This window comes from Charadrius vociferus, unplaced genomic scaffold (assembly GCF_000708025.1).
Source record: "Charadrius vociferus isolate BGI_N301 unplaced genomic scaffold, ASM70802v2 scaffold855, whole genome shotgun sequence".
NCBI lineage: Eukaryota > Metazoa > Chordata > Aves > Charadriiformes > Charadriidae > Charadrius > Charadrius vociferus.
Window position 1 is genome coordinate 71,147 of NW_009648573.1, and position 13,006 is coordinate 84,152.

Genomic DNA, 13,006 nt, shown 5'->3' on the forward strand with positions numbered 1-13,006 from the left:
CTCTCCTGCAGGGTAACCTCTTTTTTAGTTTTGTTTTGGTTTGTTTGGTTTTTTTTTAAACACAAATGCAAGAGATTTTCGAAAAGTTTCATTTCTCTATTACTTCTCAGCTGCTGGAAATGAGATAATGGAGCCAAAATAGTTACAAACGGTCTATCCTAGCACAGGACTGACAAGTCAAAACGCAGAGCATTCATCTGTACTACATCTCTCAGAAAAACTGCATTCACGTGCACAGAGCTGGGAATCTGTTGAGCTGATGCTTCAGAATGCCACTCGTCCTTTTGGAGACACTGCTTACACAAATGGAATAAGCTCTTCCGTAAATAACATCAACATCTCTCGTCCCTCATATCTGGAACAACATATTACATTACATGACTTCATGTCCACTCAGAACTGAACTGGACTGCCAGTGTATATCACGCAGGACATCTTACAACCTTCCTGGAGCATGTACTTTCAGCCACCAGCAATCAGGATTATGTTTCATTAAGTAGTAAAAGTAGAGTATCTGTTTATCAGTGTCTTAAGTCATTCATCTCTAAGTAGTGTTTTCTAAATTCATTCCTCCTCACATTAACCAGAAAGGCTCAAATTACATTATGGATACAAGAAAGATGTTCAGTTTTGCGTTTTTGCATAGCTACAATGATCAAAATCCAATGCAACTTGTAAACTTTTAATAAAACCAAATGCATAAAATGAAGCAATAAAACAAAACCAATTTTTGCCTGTTTAGGCAGCACACCGATTACCACAGAAAACATGATGCCAGCAGGCAGGTAGAGCCTTCTCTGAGCACATTAAGGACAGACAGAGGAGGCAAGAAAATAATATAAAAAATCTCATGTAATTCCTTTATTCCCACTCTCAAAATTAATGGACTGTTTTGGCTCCCCCTCAAAGTAACTGGTTGCCTGAGACGAACTTACCTCGATGGTGTAAGTCTGGTTGTGTTTGATAATTTCTCCACTATGCAAAGTCCTGATAATAGCAAAGTCAGCAGTAGGAGCTGCTCCTCTCCAGCTGCTGCACGTGGATGTTTCATCACCCCGAGATCGATCAGTATCAATCCCATCTTGTATTGATTCTTCATCTTTGATGTTTGCTGTTTTCTTCTTCTTTTTCTGCTTCTTTGATCCATTCTGTCCATCAGTTTGTGCCTTCCGCTGCCTAAACTGGGCAAGCTGTATAGAAGACAAAATCTTGTTAAAGGTGAAAGTTTTCCTCTTTATTACTAATGACATCCTCTATAAAGGCTTACCAGCTGTTCTACATAAGCTTCAAACTAATCACTACTGAAAACAAGTTAGAATTTAATGCTGCATATCTGAGACACATTCAGATTATTCTTCTGTTTACACAGTTTGCTTTAAAAAAAATATTTTAATTCATTTTCGGCTTCATACTAGCAAGTTACTGTTCCACATATCGATACCTAGAAATCAAAACATTCAAAGGTAAAGGTACAAATGTCATTATAAAGGATAAATGCAATGAGATAACCTCTGATATTATTTTTCAATTTTATAGTAACAAATATCTCAAAATTAATTTACAGAAATTACTTTCAATTTTTATACCAGAAACATAAAAGCAAGCCATTCTTCCACCCAGTATCATATAAAGTTTTCTAAAAAGTTTGTTACAACACAGAAAGCTGATCAAGTTACTGAAAACATTATAAAGAAGTAGCAAAACACAAAGTGAGGGAATAGTCTAATAACAAACAGTGAGCAAATTACCAGATACAGTACCTTGTAGCAAAACATGCTGATGAACAAAAAGTCACAGGTGAGCCAGGCACACAGTTGAAAAACCAATTAGTATGTAAGCTATTCAAATACTGTAAGACACTGCCTTTTGAAGAGCTTATCACTTTTAATCACTTTATAGTGGTTTACACAAGAAAATCCAGTTAAAATATTTTTTTTCTTAACAAAAACAGAATTTCTGCTCAAATAAGAAAAACAAGCACGGCAGGTTTTACCAATTCAAAATTAAATAGATCCTACCAATAAAATCTGGAAACAAAAATCATTCTTTTCCAATTGAAGAGTCCAACATTAATTAAGTGCTACAATATGTTTTATAAATGTAGCTCCAACATAAATACAAAACATGCAAATAAGGACCCTAAAGCTTTAAATACTTTTTTCATCAGCTAATACCAAAATATCACGTATGTTTTATAAATCTGCTGCAATTTTAAGAAAAAGCTATAGAAAAGGTAGCATGTTGGCTCATGATATTCACCACTCGAGAAAGCCAGGCGTCCATCCAACCTCTTCAGCAACACCCAAACCAGGCAGGACACGGGGATCCCCTTGCCCAGCCACTGCTCGGTTAGAGTGCCAGCCGTCACTTGAAGTGCTCTCTTGCTCTCATCTGGCCCCAAGATAGCTGAGAAGCCCCAGTCTAAATAAACGCATCATTGACAAATCAGTTCTGACTTCTGGCTAGTTTATGCTTTTGTCCCTTTATTTGTATTTCTTCGTGGGCTTCTTCAGCCTCCTCTCCACTCTTAGGACGACTGACAGCTTGGCTTATAGCTCCTGCTCTGTTTACAGGAGGAGGACCTGAAGATTTGCTGAGCCAAATATGCTCACCTACATATTTAATGCTTACCTCCTGCCTCCTACATCTCTAATTAGTTCAACTTCATGATTTTTTTTTCCCCATTTTTTTAAATAGGCAAGTTTCCTTATTTCACCAAAAATCTATTAAAAGTCTATAAACTCCACAGGTTCTGAGCAGCAAAAGAAAGGATAGTCTCCTCCTAACTTCAAAGTTTAAGGGGAAAAAAAAAAAGGCAGCACAGATTTAGCTTCTCAAAAATCGGAAGGGTAAAGGTTCCAGTTGTCTCCTTACAACATTACTGCATTCTCCTAAAACTGTAAATTTACCTCAACAAAATAGTTTTCAATTTGTCCAAATGCCACAATGACATAAAGCAGACAACCTGATTTCTAGTGAAACTACTGAGAGATCTTGCCTTTTTTACTTTTTAGTTTTAAATAATGAATGACATGTAGTGAAACCTTCTGTAATGGAAAGTTAAGTTGGCTTTTTTAAAGCAGCTTTACAGTCTTTATTTGTCTACAAAATTAGACATGTAGCTCAAGGACAAGTGAATTACTCCATGACTCTCCTCAAGTATTTTGCATATTTTAGTTAAGGCACCTGGGTATGCCAGATTTCTCTCCTTTCAAAATTAAGTCGTCGACTTTCACTTCTTCAGAATTAACAGATTAAACTCAGTTAGAAACAGACCTTATTTTTTTCTGTTTAAACATTGCTGAAGATGGGCACATATTAAAGCTAAATTCATATGCAAACTAAACTCTTATATTTTTGTATTACAAAAGTTCTCAACTGACAATTTCTGTATGAGCATTTAATATTTTGGAAATAACTACACGATTAGTGATGGATGCCAGCACAAATCATAGCACTTCTTACTCCACACATTCACATATACAAAAAACTGTCCAGCTACTAATGCAACACAGCTTCAAATTCACATTTTTAATCAAATTTAAAAAACTAGAAATGAGATAAGCAGCATAACAAAAAGCTACTGCTGAACAAACACACTCTGTGATGTTCACATCAAGACAAATACCAAATTCCTTCAGAAAATGGGACTCAGGAACTAGAGTTGAGGGTCTAGCTACAGTTCAATGATAAGCAGGAAAAAGTCCACCAGCAGTCATGGGAACTAAGGAAAATAAATTTTGTAGAATTAGAACTTTAACTAAAACTGAAATATACTTCCAGATTTTGTGTTTCTAGAAAAATAGCTTTTCCAATGCAAACAAAGTGTGAAACAAACACAAGCTGATACAACTATACATTCCTTTACCCTCTTTTCCAGACATATCAGCTTGATAATGCCAAAACTAAGTCTGTGGACAACTGAACACCGCTTCTGTCAGTTCTGAATCCACAGTTTTGAAACAATTCAATGTTGAGTCTCTGTGGAGTTACAAAAGTTGCAAGCAAGAGTATAAGATGTAAAAACACAGGAATTACTCATGGCGGAGAAAGGATCCAAAACCAGAAGCTGAAGGACACTCAGAAGAGGCTCTCTGCATTGACGTGCCTCCAAGGAGCGACAGAGAAGGACCACCTTACCCTGGGAAGGCAGCAGGAACACAGTCAGCCATGATGCAACTTTACTATGTTTTGCGCCATCTGAAAAACAACAGAGAGCAAGTCTCCTTTCCCTCCCTGCCTATCTGCCAGCACGTTGCCTCCAGCTTTTTCCATCACGCTGGTAAGACCTTGGATCCTCCAAAGAGTACTGAATCCTGTTAAAAATTCCATCTGTGTTTTCCAGTAGTGAGTAACAGCTGATTTTGCTCCTTATCCTTTACTCTCAGTTTTTGCATCTAAAATAACTAACAACTTGCAATTTCCCGCTCATAGGTTTTTCAAGTCCTGCTTCTAGGCAAAAAACCCAATCCTCTTGGAAACAGACATTATATTATGGAGTCCATGTTTATTTTTTGAATTATTCCTATCAAACATCCAGTGTACAATTAAATTCTTAATTGTAATAAATAAATTGAAGTTTTAACCTAAACTCTAAGAATGAAACTGTTTCTTTCCTTTTAATGCATAACAACCTACAATAAAATTGTCCAAGAAGAATTACATGTTTATTTTCAAATTTCCAGAAGTGCCATTTACAACAGCTGCTCAGTTTTCCATTCGTTTGAAAAATGGGAAGCGATTGGATGTTAGCACTAAATTCTGTGGATGCACAAGACGTGCTGCCTCCTATAAACAGAAAAACACTTATTGAAAGTCACAAGACTACAACAGAGCAGCATGCTGATAAGTAATGAATATACTTTTCAAAATAATTTCCCACAGTCAAATAACAATTGAATAGAAGAACTTAGATATTTAGAGGATATATTTATTTACCTAGTTCTAATTAGAACTTCTTTCTACTTCTGAATCCTGAAACAACATACTAGCACCAATCCCACATCACAGACTGCAGCAAAATTACAGACACGTGGCATACCATTACCTTAGCTTTTAAGGCTGATACCCTCCAACTGGCAGAAGGTCAGAAAAGCAGAGGAGAATCAACTGCTATTAGAAACTGAATAGTCTTGAGACAGCAGGGAACTAACTTGCAGAGTGGTGGGGATTACTTGTGTAAGCCATGTCAATTATGATAGTTCATGTACTGCTCTAATTACAACAGCAGCATTATTTATTTTTTCAGCTGTCTTCAGCACATTTTGAACCTTAGCAATTGTACCAGCAGTCTAGATTTCTGGGATATGCTCTCTATTGATCAATTTCAAACATGGTCTGACTGAACTATTTCTAGAGTAGAAGTGTATATTAAAATAAAGTTTGGCTCCAACAGAATGCAAAACTTAATCTCCTCTTAAGCATTAAAAAATATATATAAAATATCTGAACAAAAGACACAACATTTAATCACTGTCCATATATCAGCACAATACTGAAAAAATCCACGAAAATTTAAAAAGTTACATTTATAAAGCATCAGTAGCTATATTTGTATTTCACATGCATAAAAGACTTTAAAACGGAAACACATTAAGCTCCATTTAAAACTGGATGCTGCCTTACGATTGTTCATTATTTCTTAACATTCTCAGACAATGTATTAGATCTGGATAGTCTAATTTTCAGAGGTACTACAGTAAACAGGAACTGAAATTGCTCAGTGCCTCTGAAGAAGGCTATTATGAGATAAGATAAACAGTATTTGCTGCACTTATTGTTTAAAAAACAACTTCTAATTGCTAAGACAAGAAGTTTATAGTTAGCATATCCTGTACAAGTATAGTTGTGCAGCTACATTTCATGTACCTGTACACAAACATTATTAACTTCAAATTCTAACTTACTAACATCACATGCTTACATCAAAAAATCAGTGCTGCGTAGGCACCTCTTACAAAAAGAGCAGGGTCTGTTCATCTCTCACAGTTCCTCTTAGTTACAAAATCCATTTCTTTTCTTTAACTAACATTTAAAGAAGCAGCATAGAAGGATGAGTTGTGAACTTAGAGACTGACAACGAAAAGGAACCTCAGAGAAGCTGCTACGGGCAAGTAATTATTCTTTTTCATTTCCACGCTGTACAGTAAAGGCATGAATGGAGATCTACATTATGGTCTTGGCGTTTCTCCACTACTATATTTCAAAAGATGTTCCAGATACTGCTTAAACTTCTGTCAGTAGGACACATTCAGCTGAAGGGGACTTGCTCTTTGTCAGAAGTTCTCAAACCGTCTGGTACCCAGTGAGAAATGTTCTGTGCTAGACCAGGTTCACCTTTAGATCACTCAGTCAATGTAAGAAGACAAGGATGTCTGAATCTTCTTGTCTATAGCTCAGAGAGGTGGTTGATGGCTCAAAGTCAAATTGGAAGTCCTATAATATTCAGTACCTTTAACAGCAGAAATCATATCTTAAACTTTCAATCCAGCAGACTGAAATTCTCCACAGGAGCAGTATCTGCAACTAAGCACATGGAGGGTAGGCAAAAGTAAAATAGTATTCTTTGTCAGGTGTCACTTGAGATTTGCCAGCAACACAGGAGTCACAAATTTGTCTGAGAAAGGGGCATTTATTTTGCGTGTAGAGTGAATGTTAAAGAGTCTGCTCTAAGCTGCATCTGAATGTATAACACGCATTCTAGCAAACTGCATTGTACAAGTTATAACTAGGAGATATCCCAGAATCAGACAGACTCTGCCTGCAAGTGCAAGATGACACTCAGGTGCATCATGAAACTCACTGAAGATCATAAACTGTCCTGTGATAGAAAGGCTCAGCCTTTCCAATTATAATGCTCCTCATCCTCACCACTAAATGATAATAAGATATAATTTCTGAATCATTAGTAGGAGTGAAAGCAAACCCAAAATATTTAGACTGAGACAGACTGATAATTTGTCTTAAAAGGTGAAGGATTAATTTAAGATTCACCTGCTCTAGTAAGGATACATCACTACTCCCCTTGACCACAGGTAAGCAATTATTGCTGCTAAGGACAAAAAGCAGGGCCCTCGTGTGGGGTTTGTTTTGATCATCTATAAAGCACAGATACATCACATGACTTGCAAGACTTAGGTGTCTTAGAAGCCAATAGAGACAAACCAAAAAGGCCAACCTGAATTTGAAATTTTGACATCATTCAGAAGCTGGAGATCTGCTGTCTATTCTACCTTCCCCTGGATAATTGAAAAAAAATAGCTGCTGTAATCTCTCTCACCTGTGACCTGGTTTTACGATTCCAATATGCAGTAACATTTTTATGTTCCACAATAGCTGGTAGGAGGCACTCAAAAAGGATAAGGAAGAGAGTCTGGGAGACATCAACACCGAGATTTAGGCAGTAAAGCCTAGGCTGTTTAAATCTCATTTGTTGTTAGGCCACCAAGTTTTATAAAAGCTTGACAGTCTGCCCCCTAAAGAGGTGTCGAACAGGCTAACTCATTAACTGTATTAAAGAAGAAAGTGCACTTTGTCACTTTTTGTCATATTCTCAAAAGGTCGAAGCACTGAGGGGTGTGTTGCCAAAGCACTAACTCCCGGAGCGTAGGCACATCTACCGTGCTGCCTGCTCCTTCTAGGTTCCTGATGACTATACTAAGAAAAGGGTAACTGAGAGCAAGACGAATGGAAAATTATCAAATACAGAAGACAGACATTTTTCTAGTGAAGTCTATTGATTCTGTTCTATTATTCTATTCTGCTAATCCACAAATAGGAGAGTATCACAACTCTTTCCAAATCCTGAGATAAAAACCTACAGAAAGAAGATAACTGAGCAAGAAACCTGCAAATATGTTCAACATATTTGCATAGCTGAAAATCCTAACTGTAAGGAAAGAATTAATGTTCTTTACAAGTTTCAATCTGCTTATCTGGTGAGGCAAATGGAGCTTTAGTTTATTTGTTCCATTCAACAGATGCTGAATTTACTAAATGGGAAACATTGGGCTGGATGAACAAGAAAATAATCACCCAGGAATGAGGTATTTCCAATCTACCCATTTTTATGTTGCGCTCACAGTCAGATTTTCCCAAACAACATGAGCAAAACCTTAGAATGTCTCCCCTTATGGAGACTCAAGTGGCTCACCAGTATTAGAGGATGCCAATAAGGCTATGAAAATTTCCAAAGAAGAAATGCTATAGTCTCTACCTAAATCCAAGCTTGAGAGCCTTTCAGCTTGAGACAGCTGCTCCTTTGCAGTACTGTGAAGAAAACCAATGGGACCATCATAATTTACAGTTATAAGTGAAGTACCATGAAGGACAACACAGGATAGTGAGAGGAACAGCACATTGGGTAATTGTTTTAGTAGTCTGTATCGAGTTAGAGTACTGTTGTCAGTGCTAATAACCAAGGGCACTGAACTTGAATGAACCCCTCCAGATGGCACTGTGAGCTGGAAAGCCTCAGAATTAGTCTGGTTCTGATCTGGTCTGCTCTTCCATGTCCCAAGAATTTAAATAGGAACAGACCTAGGAACAGCTAAGTTCATTACAGCTGGGTTATTTTCTGGACGAGGAATGGAAGTTAAGTGTATGAAAATTCTCTCAAGTCGGGTTACAATGACAGGCACAAGTACACTAAGCACATTTCAATGCTGACCTGCTTAGGGAAAAGCAATGCCTCAAACCAACTACTAAAAAAATTGCCCAGTTGGTCTCTTAACTAACCTACTACTACATATGTGATTTATATATTGTTCCTATCTACTTTTTAACTTTGTCCTTCTCACACTGAGTGCTGTATAACTGCCTCTGTTGATATAGAGGGTGAAAAGAGCATCCAAAAGGAATTGGTACCATATTTCCCCAAAGTGAAGAGGAAGTAAGTGGATCGGGCCAAGCTGTCAGTGACAAAAACGAGAGGGCAATAGAAAGCTTGTTTCATGCTGCTCTGTAAAAAAGCACAGATCATCCACGCTTGAAGCTTGAAACATTAGGAAGCCTTTGTCACATCAAGGCCCAGACAGCTGATGTAAACCAGAGCCTCTTTTACTCTGCGTTAAGTGAGACTGCACCAGTCAGGTGCTGTCTCAAAAGGCATGGTCTATCTTTTGCTTTTGCTCAGATTTTCAAAGGCTCAGTAATAATGGGAAGGCAAAAGAGTTATCCACTGACAGAAATGCACTCCTGTTCCACTAGGCTAACGTGTTAACACCAGCTTTAATTAAAAACTGGATCCTGAAGCTTTCTTCAGCTAGGCTGAAAAAAACCCAATGGCACAAAGTCAGCATTCAATGTCCTATGACCTTTGAAACAATCTTTTGGAGGGGAGTTGGGGAAGGAGGAGGAATTATCACAATGTTAACAAATGGATTAACGAATGTGTTTAAGAAAATCTTTCAGCCCCTAGCAAGGAAAAGTGTTTCCCCCTCTCCTCCCTTGGCCTTTCGAAAATTATCCAGCTTGCCAAAGCCAGGAAATTCCAGGCCAGAGCTAAAATTTGGTCAAATAAATTTTAACAAAGGAGACAAAAAATTTTCAGTTATTTTTTATCCTTATAAAAGAATGAGGGGGGGGGAGTTTTACTACTTAATTTGCTAAACTGCTAGTTTTTAACAGGTCATATGATTTTCTTCACCAACTTTTTGTGACAAAAACGAGAGGGCAATAGAAAGCTTGTTTCATGCTGCTCTGTAAAAAAGCACAGATCATCCACGCTTGAAGCTTGAAACATTAGGAAGCCTTTGTCACATCAAGGCCCAGACAGCTGATGTAAACCAGAGCCTCTTTTACTCTGCGTTAAGTGAGACTGCACCAGTCAGGTGCTGTCTCAAAAGGCATGGTCTATCTTTTGCTTTTGCTCAGATTTTCAAAGGCTCAGTAATAATGGGAAGGCAAAAGAGTTATCCACTGACAGAAATGCACTCCTGTTCCACTAGGCTAACGTGTTAACACCAGCTTTAATTAAAAACTGGATCCTGAAGCTTTCTTCAGCTAGGCTGAAAAAAACCCAATGGCACAAAGTCAGCATTCAATGTCCTATGACCTTTGAAACAATCTTTTGGAGGGGAGTTGGGGAAGGAGGAGGAATTATCACAATGTTAACAAATGGATTAACGAATGTGTTTAAGAAAATCTTTCAGCCCCTAGCAAGGAAAAGTGTTTCCCCCTCTCCTCCCTTGGCCTTTCGAAAATTATCCAGCTTGCCAAAGCCAGGAAATTCCAGGCCAGAGCTAAAATTTGGTCAAATAAATTTTAACAAAGGAGACAAAAAATTTTCAGTTATTTTTTATCCTTATAAAAGAATGAGGGGGGGGGAGTTTTACTACTTAATTTGCTAAACTGCTAGTTTTTAACAGGTCATATGATTTTCTTCACCAACTTTTTGAACTAGAAAACTTCACTGCTTTGCCATGCCGCTCCTCATATCTCATCAAAGTGTTTTGAAAATAGGCACCCAGCAGATGGGTTTGTACATTAATTCATTCTTGAAACTGAATCTGAAGATCTAGACACTCTGACAGCATTAGCTGCTTTACATACAGTTACAGTACTGTTCATTGGACTGGATGAACTTGTTATCTCACAGCCCTTTTGAAACAAAAATATCAATATTTATCCTCAGGCATTAACCATCCTCCAGTGTTGTCATAATCTTCAAGACAGTCATAAAATTCAGTCACTGGGCTACAACATTGCAAAGATTTCCTACATGCCATCCTGTTTATGTCTACACGCAAATCCACTAGACTTCAGCAATTCAGTATGTACTAACCACTCATAAGTTACTCCGCAGCTGGACCCAGTTCTCTGGGGTGTTTTGGTATCCACATAAGGCAATGGGTGACTTCAGCTCTGATATCCATGCGAGGACAGTAGGCTCACTAAAGTGCAGGAGCCTAAACAAGATGTAAATGTAGACAAGGTTCTATTAACTAAAACAGCTGCTGTTTCAAAAGCACACATGGGAGCCTACAATACGATTTTAGTATCACTTTCCTACTGAATGAAAGCACAGGATGTGATAGGTTTTGCTGACACACTCTAGGAAGACTCTAGGAAGCGAACAGACAATTTGATCTCTGGTGATTTAAATCAAGATATAAAATTATTATATCTTAGTAACACTTAGCAGCTGAACAGGAAGTGGTAGAAGCTATGACAGACAAAAGAATAAATAACATTTTTGAGCTCCAAAAGGTGACGGATATTTTGTCAGAACTGAAGAATGACTAACAAAACTAAGCCACTGGTGTCATGTAGTAGACTAAATTAGGTAGGCTACATATGACACCAACTCAATGGAAACTAGTTTGCTGTGTCCCCTACTGGCGTAGGAGATACAAAGCAATCAAGACAAAGCTTGTGTTCAGTAATTTCCATCGCATGAAGATAAAGGTAAAACAAACAAACAAAAAAAGCCTGGGACTTGCAAAAGGTACCACACCTTAAAGCCACTGGGACAGATTAAAGTAATGCCTACAAAATACACTTGGCAGAAAACTTATTAGACCAAAAGCCATAATTAGTACAATATTTCATAAAGATGAACTCTTAAGCAAGCTTCAGCGTTGACATTTTTTTGTAAGGTTGTACAATTACAAATTTGGGAAGGATTTAAGTCCCCTTTTCCCACTCAACTCTTGATTAAATCAGCGTTGTAAAACAAGTTGTCTTCTGGAAGTAAATGACAGATACAGCTCTTCTGAACAGAAAGCAAAGGAGAGAGAGTCCCCAAGCTACTTAAGCATTAAAATGATTTACTAGCTTCCAATTTTATATCCGCTTTTTCTTTCAATATTGTGTTTGATTCAACAAATTTATAATGCTAGGCTTTAAATTAACTGGAGTTGATTTCTATAAACCCACTGCAGTCAAGTGAATTACAACACAGATAATTTTACTCATTCTTACCTACAGAACCATACTTCATCAACGGTTCACAATGAAGTATTTAAACAAAGCATACAGGTGAATACCGTACACCACAAGAACGAGAAACAAAGAAAGAATGGACATTCACAGATAACAAGCTTCAGCTGGGCTTCCAAAGAAAACTTCTTTTACGGCACAGTAGCAGCTTAATGGTCAAATATAGGCATTAAATCATTCATCTATTCAGAACTTGAATTTTTGGAAAACAGCAGTCATCAGACGTGCCAGTAAGTATGTTCTCTTCTGTATCACTAAAAAAGATTTACTAACAATCTGAGCATTGCTTAGGTAGTTAGTTCACTTTATTTCTTCTTAAAGCAACTGGTTTAGCACCTGTTCTTTAACCAGCATATAGTTATATCAGCTATTTAACTATATATAGTTAAATCAACAGCTGGAGACTCATTTAATTAATCCCATGGAGTTCTTTCAGGATAACAATTTATTTTCAGAAAACAACTGCAATACAGTAACAGAGTTAAGCATTAAGCATGTTTATTTCACTATATTTAGGTCTTAAGAAATACTCAAGTCAAAAGAAATGTCTTCCAGAATAGGAATAGTCTAAAAAGCAATGAAACCATGTCATTACATACTACACGCACCCAAAAAGTTAATAAATCTCTGTCTTGTTCAGTAACTTTCTTTACATGCTGCCCTTCTTCCACAAAAAATAAGCTTAGGAAAACATTCCTAAGACCACAAGGCAGCAAAAAAGTGAGTCTATCTTTCCCCTGAACCCAAAGTAAGGCTAAAACCTCAATCTAAATTTCTGTAATAATAGATGGAAAGAGCGAAGTTTCCTTCTCATAAAAGATAAAATTATTTTCATGTCTGATATATAGTAATTTTTATGTTCAATTACCATTTTTCACCTTATTAACCACACACAATTGCAATTTACCCCTGAGAATGCTGGTTTCATGTAACAAAGCAGGAGCTGTTTTTATTTTATGGGACCCCTAAAGTCACAATATGTTTTATAGTTAACTTCAGAGAGAAACAGTACACTGACTTTACATAAATTAGCTATATATACTACTACTAAAAAGTTCCTATAGAC